The sequence below is a fragment of the Hyla sarda genome, chromosome 4, assembly GCF_029499605.1.
Source record: "Hyla sarda isolate aHylSar1 chromosome 4, aHylSar1.hap1, whole genome shotgun sequence".
Classification (NCBI taxonomy): Eukaryota; Metazoa; Chordata; class Amphibia; order Anura; family Hylidae; genus Hyla; species Hyla sarda.
The window spans coordinates 195,845,610-195,857,434 of record NC_079192.1 but is presented as its reverse complement, the minus strand read 5'-3'; positions in this window follow the sequence as shown (position 1 = coordinate 195,857,434).

Below are 11,825 nucleotides of genomic sequence, written 5' to 3'. Positions count from 1 at the left end.
TTTAGGACACAGCAAAGTGTTCTATACCCCTATAGAGGCTGTATGTAGGCTAGAAATAGCCTTTTTTAATATCGATTCACCGCGAACAAATTCGGATCAAAACAAACTTTTCGGGAAAATTCGACAAATCGGCTGAATCAAATTTTTGAAAAGTTCGCTCATCTCTAATCGCCACTATTGCTATATTTGGCTACAGTAACTAATATGACTCTCAGGATTTCATAGGAGTTGATTACTGAACTGTGACTCTTTTAATTGGATATCCTTGGACTTAACTGTGACCAAGAGTGACTACTAACCAAAAGAGACAGGTTGCTAACCATCGTAGTGGACATTGGTGCATTTCTGCTATATTATTTATTTTTATCTGCATTTTTATCTGCATTTTTATTTATATCTTAATTGATTATCACCAATTCATTCCTGCAAGGGCCCTGCAGAGTGATTGGCGATTTACTTGCATTTACGTACTTATATACATATATTAATAAATCTTTATTAGATCCACTATTTTCTTTCCTCTTTATTCTACACATCCCTAGTGTTCTTGAGGACTGGTATTTACAGATATGTAAATTACTTTTATTTAAACATCTAGAACTTTCCAGTACTTACCAGCTGCTGTATGCTCCAGAGGAAGTTGTATAGTTCTTTTCTGTCTGACCACAGTGCACTCTGCTGACACCTCTGTCCATGTCAGGAACTGTCCCGAGCAGGAGCAAATCCCCATAGCAAACCTCTCCTGCACTGGACAGTTCATGAAATGGACAAAGGTGTCAGCAGAGAGCACTGTGGTCAGATAGAAAAGATCTATGATGCTATAGGGTAGAATCTTATGCACTGAAACATAGAACGAGAGGCTCTCATTTTTTGAGGTCTGGAAAATGTGAGGGCTAGTAAATGGTATTAAAGCCTTCATAATACAGGAACTGTCTACACACTCTATCCCCGTTCCGCACCACAGCACCAACATAAGTCACAATAGTTCTAAGGATTTCATCCTGATACCTAACAACAGTCAGTCAGGGTACCACTGCTATCATGTAATCCTTTAGGAATATCCCTTCCCATATCATCACCCACCAGCAATGTTGATTATTACAGCTTTATGTCAAAATTCAAAGGTAAAAATACAATATGCACTGTGAACAATGAATGCTTTTTAGTTGTGGTGTTTTTTTTTTTCATTTCACATTTTTCTGTAGACTTATCTATAGGACTTGAGCAACATCTGAATGTAAAATCTTCTAAATAAGAAATAGCCACAAAAAATGTGGTAAATTCATGACATGTGTACAAGTTAAAAGGCGTGTTCACACGCTGCAGCCAATTGGTGGCACCAAATGCTTTTTTGCAACAAATTACCGTAATCCCAGTAAAAATTGAGCTTTTTACCATCATTATGCAATTTGCAGTAAAATTTCCAATTTTTCCCCGATTTTGATAATTTTCAGCTAAAAGGCATTTAATAAATAGTCACGGTAAGGCAGTTGCAAAATGTGGATGCAACCTAAAAACCATGTATAAAATAGAGCAGTTGAAACTGTTTTGTTCTCATATGTAAATAAGAAGATATTTTCAACTCTAGCAATTAAGAAGCAACAATTGATCGATTTATACCCCCAGCAGTGATTATAGCGAAAACAGATGTTATTCATTTAGCGAAAATTTGTGGCGATTAAACAGCATTTTAAAGTAGCGAGCATCTGGCCAAAAAACTACACTTTAAATGATACTTAAATTATCTGCAGGCATACTACGAAGACATCACTGTTGTAAGGAAGCTGTTTTTAGGCAATTAACCCTCAGTAAGGGAAAGATTCATGCCCCAGTATTGACAGGGCTATTTATTGCACAACTTAAATACTTAATTAGTATGTGAAACAATCATAAAGATACCTGTGGGGAGTGTACAAAGTTAGATGCCTTTTGGTTGCGCATAAATGAGTCTCTGTAGGGGGTGTAAGTTATGCAGCTCAGAGGAGAATATTTCTTTGTAAGTTTTGTACTTTAATATTTTACAGTATGTTGCCTAATTCCATGTGTCCTCTAAGGAGACCTTGTACTTTATCTTTTAGTGAAAAAAAAAATGAAAAAAATATTCCATAAAGGCAGTTTACAGGTGTTCAGAATCTACCTTTTGGCTACAGAAAGCTGTAAAGAGCTGCAATAAAACTTATTGCATATAATTGGCAGTCTAGTATCCCAAATTGTTTGTTTACAATCACTTTGTGTTTTTATGATATATTTTTCTAGTATATACCCTAAGGCCACATTTAAAGGATTTGTCTCATAAAGACAAACCCTGTTTAAAAAAAAAAAAGCTGTTACAGTGATCAACTGCATGTTACTTCCAAAGATAATAGCTCACTTGTAAGCTGTGTTTGGCTGTATATTTTCCCTGCATCGGCTGCATACATTTGGTAGCACCCTTCACATGTTTTTGAGCCAGTGCTCAAAGTTATTGCCATTCCCTTTAAACCCCAGTATAAACCCCTTTGGGGTTATACTGGAGTAGAAATACATAGCTGCTTCTTCTAAAAACAGTGTACAACCTGTCCACATGGTTACGTGTTGTGTTGTAGCTCAACTTAATTTACCCCTTAAGGGCATGTCCCATTTTAGCCTTAACCCCTTAAGGACATGCACTGTAAATGTACAGCGCTGCATAGCATCACTTAGCGCACAGCGCCGTACATTTACGGCGCAGCCGTGACACGAGCGCAGGAGCTGCGCTCGCTTCATTCCCAGTGGGACCCGGAGGCTGTTAGCAGCCGCTGACCCGCCGGTAATGGCGGACATCAGCAATCTCACTGATGTCTGCCTATAACATCTCAGGTGCCAAGATCAATACATATCACAGCATCTGCGGCAGTTACATAGTTACATAGTTAGTATGGTTGAAAAAAGACATACGTCCATCAAGTCCAACCAGGGGATTGAAGGGAAGGATGTAAGGGGATAAGGGAAAGGGATGTAGTTTTATAATTCTGCATAAGCATTAATGTTATTTTGTTCCAGGAATGTATCTAACCCTGCTTTAAAGCTGTTAATTGTTCCTGCTGTGACCAGTTCCTGAGGTAGACCGTTCCATAAATTCACAGTCCTCACGGTAAAGAAGGCGTGCCGCCCCTTTAGACTAAACCTTTTCTTCTCCAGACGGAGGGAGTGCCCCCTCGTCCTTTGGGGGGGTTTAACCTGGAACAGTTTTTCTCCATATTTTTTGTATGGGCCATTTATATACTTATATACGTTTATCATATCCCCCCTTAAACGTCTCTTCTCAAGACTAAACAATTGTAACTCCTTTAATCGCTCCTCATAGCTAAGATGTTCCATGCCCCATATTAGTTTAGTCGCGCGTCTCTGCACCCTTTCCAACTCCGCAGTGTCCCTTTTATGAACAGGCGACCAAAACTGAACAGCATATTCCAGGTGAGGCCGTACCAATGCTTTATAAAGGGGGAGTATTATATCCCTGCCCCTCGAGTCCATGCCTCTTTTTATACATGACAATATCCTGCCGGCTTTGGAAGCAGCAGCCTGACATTGCATGCTATTTTGTAGTCTGTGATCTACAAGTACACCCAGATCCTTCTCTACCAGTGACTCTGCCAGTTTAATCCCCCCTAAGACATACGACGCATGCAGGTTATTAGTACCCAGATGCATAACTTTACATTTATCCACATTGAACCTCATTTGCCAAGTGGATGCCCAGACACTTAGTCTATCCAAGTCATCTTGCAACCTATATACATCCTCTATAGACTGTACCGTGCTACAAAGCTTGGTGTCATCTGCAAAGATAGAAACAGAGCTGTTAATACCATCCTCTATATCATTGATAAATAAATTAAACAGCAGCGGGCCCAGTACTGAACCTTGGGGTACACCACTAATAACCGGGGACCAATCAGAGTACGAATCATTTACCACCACTCTCTGGGTACAATCCATGAGCCAGTGTTCAATCCAGTTACAAACTAAAGTTTCCAAGCCCAAGGACCTTAACTTACCTGTCAGACGTCTGTGAGGGACAGTATCAAACGCTTTGGCAAAATCCAGAAACACTATATCCACAGCCATTCCTCTGTCAAGGCTTCTACTCACCTCTTCATAAAAGCAAATTAGATTGGTTTGACAACTTCTATCCTTAGTAAACCCATGCTGGCTATCACTTATAATACTATTATCCCCTATGTATTCCTGTATGTAATCCCTTATAAGTCCTTCAAACAATTTACCCACAATGCACGTTAGACTTACCGGTCTATAATTGCCTGGCGAAGACCTAGAGCCCTTCTTGAAGATTGGTACCACATTAGCCTTGCGCCAGTCCCTTGGCACAATACCAGACACCAGAGAATCTCTAAATATCATGAACAGGGGTACAGATATTACTGAACTTACCTCTCTAAGAACTCTTGGGTGTAGTCCATCCGGCCCTGGAGATTTGCTTACATTTACTTTACTTAACTTACCTTGTACCATCTCTACATTAAGCCAGTTCAATACATTATATGATGTGTTACCAGCACTGACCTGGCCAATGTCAGCTCCTTCTTCCATAGTATATACAGAACTAAAGAACCCATTCAGTAGCTCCGCCTTCTCTTGATCGCCAGTGACAACCTCCCCATTATCATTATTAAGGGGTCCTACATGCTCGGTCCTTGTTTTTTTTGTATTCATATATCTAAAAAAATATTTAGGATTAGTTTTGCTTTCTTCGGCCACCTGTCTCTCATTTTGAATTTTTGCTGTTTTTATTACATTTTTACAGATTTTATTAAGCTCCTTGTACTGTTTAAATGTTATAGCTGACCCATCAGATTTGTATTTTTTGAAGGCTATTTTTTTGTTGTTTATTGCTCTTTTAACCTCATTTGTCAGCCATGTAGGATTTAGTTTTAATCGTTTATATTTGTTCCCCTTTGGTATATATTTAGCTGTATAGTTATTTAGAGTTGATTTAAAGATGTCCCATTTACCTTCTGTATCAGCATTTGAGAATACCTCCCCCCAGTCTATGTCCTGTAGTGCAGCCCTCAACCCAGGGAAGTTTGCCTTTTTAAAGTTATATGTTTTTGCTTTCCCCGTCTGTCTTTGTTTTCTACATTTTAAGTCAAAAGTAACTATATTGTGGTCGCTATTACCAAGGTTTTCCCTCACAGTTACATTACCAACCAGCTCTGTGTTGTTGGAAATGATCAGATCCAACAAGGCATCACTTCTTGTTGGGTCCTCCACAAACTGGCCCATAAAATTATTGTTACGCCGAGCGCTCCGGGTTCCCGCTCCTCCCCGGAGCGCTCGCTACACTCTCGCTACTGCAGCGCTCCGGTCAGATCCACTGACCCGGTGCGCTGCGATACCGCCTCCAGCCGGGATGCGATTCGCGATGCGGGTGGCGCCCGCTCGCGATGCGCACCCCGGCTCCCGTACCTGACTCGCTCTCCGTCGGTCCTGTCCCGGCGCGCGCGGCCCCGCTCCCTAGGGCGCGCGCGCGCCGGGTCTCTGCGATTTAAAGGGCCACTGCGCCGCTGATTGGCGCAGTGGTTCTAATTAGTGTGTTCACCTGTGCACTCCCTATTTATACCTCACTTCCCCTGCACTCCCTCGCCGGATCTTGTTGCCATTGTGCCAGTGAAAGCGTTTCCTTGTGTGTTCCTAGCCTGTGTTCCAGACCTCCTGCCGTTGCCCCTGACTACGATCCTTGCTGCCTGCCCCGACCTTCTGCTACGTCCGACCTTGCTTCTGTCTACTCCCTTGTACCGCGCCTATCTTCAGCAGTCAGAGAGGTTGAGCCGTTGCTAGTGGATACGACCTGGTCACTACCGCCGCAGCAAGACCATCCCGCTTTGCGGCGGGCTCTGGTGAAAACCAGTAGTGACTTAGAACCGGTCCACTAGCACGGTCCACGCCAATCCCTCTCTGGCACAGAGGATCCACCTCCTGCCAGCCGGCATCGTGACAATTATCCTGCAATAAATTTAGGAATTTTCTCCCCTTTGTAGTTTTAGCCAACCCCCGGCCCCAATCTATATCTGGATAGTTAAAATCTCCCATTATTACCACTGTACCGTCCCGGGCGCCCCTCTCTATTTGTTTATACAGCCGACCTTCTATCTCTTCAGTGATATTAGGGGGTCTGTAGATTACACCAAATATTATTTTTTCAGTATTTCCCTCCTTTTGTAATTCTACCCACAGTGATTCCACCTCCTCAGAATCATCACACACTATGGCATCGTTCACATTGACTTTCATACCACTTCTTACATACAGACAGACTCCACCACCTTTTCTGTTCATTCTATCCTTGCGAAACAATGTAAACCCCTGCAGATTAACAGCCCAGTCATGCGAGGAGTCCAGCCATGTCTCAGTGACCCCAACTATATCAATATGTTCCTCCAGTATCAAGGCCTCAAGCTCCCCCATTTTATTTGCTAGGCTTCTGGCATTTGTGAACATACACTTTACATTTCCATTAAGTTTTACACATATAGTCTCACTAATGGGATTTTCAGAGTTATTGGGGTTAATGTCATTTTTTGAGTTATAAGGGCTAATTGTACTATTTAAGTTATTGGGGCTAATGGGATTTTTTGAGTTATTGGGTCTAACGTTATTATTTAAGTTATTGGGGCTAATGGGATTTTTTGCGTTATTACGTCTAGCGTTGTTATTTAAGTTATTGGGGCTAACGGTATTTTTTGAGTTAATGGGGCTTATTGTAGTTATCGAGTTATTGGGGCTAATGGAATTTTTTGAATTATTGGGATTACAATTTTTCGGGCTACATTTATTTTTACAGCTGGTTTGTAACGCATGAATCTCCTTATCCACTGCTCTTAACCTCCCCCCACAGGACTCCTCTCCACCCGCCATTATGTCCTGACCCCTCTCTAACCTATCCATCCCACTGTCTGCTTTCTTTGCTTTATTATCCTCCCCCCACTCACCTAGTTTAAATACTCAGCCACCCCTTCCAGGATTCTCTCCCCCAGCACAGCGGACCCCCTTCCATTCAGGTGCAAATTATCCGTAGAATAGAGTTTGTACCCCAATGAAAAGTCAGCCCAGTGCTCTAAAAACCCAAACCCTTCCCCCTCACACCACGACTTAAGCCATGCATTTAACTCCCTAAGCTCCCGCTGTCTTTCCTGCGATGCGCATGGCACAGGAAGTATTCCAGAGAACACAACCTTAGAGGTCCTTCCCTTCAGCTTGGCACCTAGTTCCTTGTAATTATTCTTCAAGGACCTCCACCTACCATGTATTCTGTCGTTGGTTCCCACATGGACCACGACAGCTGGGTCATCCCCAGCCCCCCCTAGTAATTTGTCCACCCTTTCCACCACATGCCGAACCCTGGCACCAGGGAGACAGCAAACCATTCGGTTGAGGTGGTCTTGGCGACAAATTATTCTATCCGTCTTCCTGATTATAGAGTCCCCTACCACAACTAACTGTCTTGGTCTACCTGCGTTACCATCCCCCACACTACTAGTTGAGCTGTTCCCCCGGCTGTTAGGGAGAACAGTATCCACTAGGGTTGCCATCTCTGATACTGAGGCCCTCGCATCATCGCCCAACTTGGCAATTTTACTTGGGAGATCAGAAGCAGAAGTGACCTTCCTTTTCCTTGCCCCCTTTCCAGTCCCTCTAACTACATTAACCCAGCTCCCTACTTGGGCCTCCTGGCTAGTTTCTCCAACCTCCATTTCTACCCCACTAACTGCTTGCTCTGTAAGATTGTCAATCGCCCTCAATGTTGCATTTTGCTCCTCTAGATCTCTAATACGAGCTTCCAGGTGGGCAACATGCTCACATTTGTCACAGCGGTATTCACCCTGAAGCTGCTGCTCCAGAGATGTATACATGTGGCACACATGTGGCAGTGTGGCACCTATAATGGCAGATCTGATCCAAGATGGCGGATAGAGGTCCCCTGACCTGCCTCCGTCCATCTCCCAGGGTCTTCTGCTCTGGTCTGCCTTCCAGCAGACCAGAGCAGAAGATCGCCGATAATGCTGATCAGTGCTATGCGCTATGCATAGCATTGAACAGTATTAGCAATCTAATGATTGCTATAAATAGTTTCCTATGGGGACAAAAAAAAGTGCAAAATAAATGTAAAAAAAAAGTAATAAAAAGTGAAAAAAAATGTGAAAAAGCCCCTCCCCAATAAAGTTTTAAATCACCCCTTTTCCCCATATTAATACAAAAAAGCATTAAAAACGCGATAAATAATAAACATATTTGGTATCGTTGCATGCGTAAATGTCCGAACTATAAAAATATAATGTTAATGATCCACTACAGCGAACAGTATAAACGTAAAAAAAAAAAAGGAAAAAAATTCAGCTTTTTTGTCACATCGAATTGCTATTTTTTTAAATAAAAAGTGATCAAAAAGTCACATATATGCAAACGTGGCACCAAAACAAACTACAGATCATGGCGCAAAAAATGAGCTCTCACACATCCCTGAATTCGGAAAATAAGAAAGTTAGAGGTGGTCAAATAGGGCATTTTTAAACATACTGATTTTGTAAAAAAAAAGTTAGAGATTTTTTTAAAAGCAGTACAATAAAAAAAATGTATGTAATGATTAGTATCATTTTAATTGTACTCACCAAGAGAATAAAGAAAACATATATTTTTTACCGTAAGGTGTACAGCGCGAAAACAAAACCCCCAAATTTGCTAAATTTTTATTTTCGTTTTAATTTCCTTACACACAAAAAAATTTTTGGGGCTTACTTTAGATTTTAGGGTAAAATGAGTTATGTCATTGCAAAGTACAACTGGTCACACAAAAAACAAGCCCTTATATGGGTCTGCAAATGGAAATATAAAATAGTTATGAATTTTAGAAGGCGAGGAGGAAAAAACAAAAACGTAAAAATAAAATTGGCTGTGTCCTTAAGGTGAAAATGGGCTGAGTCCTTAACCCCTTAAGGACTCAGGGTTTTTCCGTTTTTGCACTTTCGTTTTTTCCTCCTTACCTTTTAAAAATCATAACCCTTTCAATTTTCCACCTAAAAATCCATATTATGGCTTATTGTTTGCATCGCCAATTCTACTTTGCAGTGACATTAGTTATTTTACCCAAAAATGCACGGCGAAACGGAAAAAAAATCATTGTGCGACAAAATCAAAGAAAAAATGCCATTTTGTAACTTTTGGGGGCTTCCGTTTCTATGCAGTGCATATTTCAGTAAAAATTACACCTTATCATTATTCTGTAGGTCCATACGGTTAAAATGATCCCCTACTTATATAGGTTTGATTTTGTCGCACTTCTGGAAAAAATCATAACTACATGCAGGAAAATTTATACGTTTAAAAATGTCATCTTCTGACCCCTATAACTTTTTTATTTTTCCACGTACAGGGCGGTATGAGGACTAATTTTTTGTGCCGTGATCTAAAGTTTTTATTGGTATGATTTTTGTTTTGATCGGACTTTTTGATCACTTTTTATTCATTTTTTAATGGTATAAAAAGTGACCAAAAATGCGCTTTTTTTGAATTTGGAACTTTTTTTGCGCGTACGCGATTGACCGTACGGTTTAATTAATGGTATATTTTTATAGTTCGGACATTTACGCACGCGGCGATACCACATATGTTTATTTTTATTTTTTTTACACTGTTTTATTTTTTTTATGGGAAAAGGGGGGTGATTCTAACTTTTATTAGGGAAGGGGTTAAATGACCTTTATTAACACTTTTTTTTTACATTTTTTTTGCAGTGTTATAGGTCCCATAGGGACCTATAAAACTGCACACACTGATCTTTTACACAGATCACAGGCGTGTATTAACACGCCTGTGATCAGTGTTATCGGCGCTTGACTGCTCCTGCCTGGATCTCAGGCACGGAGCAGTCATTCGCCGATCGAACACCGAGGAGGCAGGTAAGGGCCCTCCCGGTGTCCTGTCAGCTGTTCGGGACGCCGCGATTTCACCGCGGCAGTCCCGAACAGCCGACTGAGCAGCCAGGTCACTTTCACTTTCGCTCTAGAAGCGGCGGTCAGCTTTGACCGTCGCTTCTAAAGGGTTAATACCGCACATCGCCGATCGCGTATTAGCCGCGGTATTAGCCGCGGGTCCCGGCCGTCGATGAGCGCCGGGACCGACGCGATATGATGCGGGATCGCGGCGCGATCCCTCTTCATATCGCGGGAGCCGGCGCAGGACGTAAATATACGTCCTGCGTCGTTAAGGTGTTAAAAGGGTACTCTGGTAGATTTTTTTTTTTTTTTTTTTCAAATCAACTGGTGCAAGAAAGTTAAACAGATTTGTAAATCAATTCTATTTAAAGATCTTAATCCTTCCAGCTGCTGTATACTTTACAGGAAGTTGTATTTCTTTCTGGAGTTCTTTTCAGTCTAACCACAGTGCTCTCTGCTAGTGTTGAGCGGCATAGGCCATATTCGAATTCGCGAATATTCGCGAATATATGGACGAATATTCGTCATATATTCGCGAATATTCGCATATTCGTTATATCCTTGTTTTATTTTCGCATATGCGAATATTCGCGTATGCGAAAATTAATATATGTGAATATTAGCATATGCGAAGATTCGCTTAGGTGAAAATTCGCATATGCGAAAATTAGCATATGCAAATTTTCGCACGCCAGTCTCACACAGTAGTATTACAGCCTTCTTTACACCACACAAGCTGGAAGCAGAGAGGGGTGATCACTGTGATGTGTACTGTGAAGAAAAAAAAATAAATAAAAAAAATAAAAACGAATATTCGTAATTACGAATATATAGCGCTATATTCGCGAAATTCGCGAATTCGCGAATATGCGATATTCGCGAATAATATTCGAATTGCGAATATTCGCGAGCAACACTACTCTCTGCTGACACCTCTGTCTGTATCAGGAACTGTCCAGAGTACAAGCAAATCCCCATAGCAAATCTATAGTGCCCTAGACAGTTCCCAATATGGACAAAGCAGAGAGCACTGTAGTCAGACTGAAAAGAACTCCAGAAAGAAATACACTGCTCAAAAAAATAAAGCTAACATTAAGATAACACATCCTAGATCTGAATGAATGAACTAATCGTATGAAATACTTTCGTATTTACATAGTTGAATGTCCTGACAACAAAATCACACAAAAACTATCAATGGAAATCAAATTTATCAACCCATGGAGGTCTGGATATGGAGTCACACTCAAAATAAAAGTGGAAAACCACACTACAGGCTGATCCAACTTTGATGTCCTTAAAACAAGTCAAAATGAAGCTTAGTAGTGTGTGTGGCCTCCACGTGCCCGTATGTCCTCCCTACAATGCCTGGGCATACTCCTGATGAGGTGGCGGATGGTCTCCTGAGGGATGAAATCCCAGACCTGGACTAAAACATCTGCCAACTCCTGGACAGTTTGTGGTGCAACGTGGTGTTGGTGGATGGAGCGAGACATGATGTCCCAGATGTGCTCAATCGGACTCAGATCTGGGGAACGGGAGGGCCAGTTCATAGCATCAATGCCTTCCTCTTGTGAAGAGCACAGGGCGCCAGTGGCGAATTTACCAATCTTGGTGTTCTCTGGCAAATGCCAAACATCCTGCACGGTGTTGGACCTCGGGCCCTCACAACCACCCTCATGAAGTCTGTTTCTGACTGTTTGAGTGGACACATGCACATTTGTGGCCTGCTAGAGGTAATTTTGCAGGGCTCTGGCAGTGATCCTCCTGCTCCTCCTTGCACAAAGGCAGAGGAAGCAGTCCTGTTGCTGGGTTGTTGCCCTCCTATGGCCTCCTCCACATTTCCTGATGTAG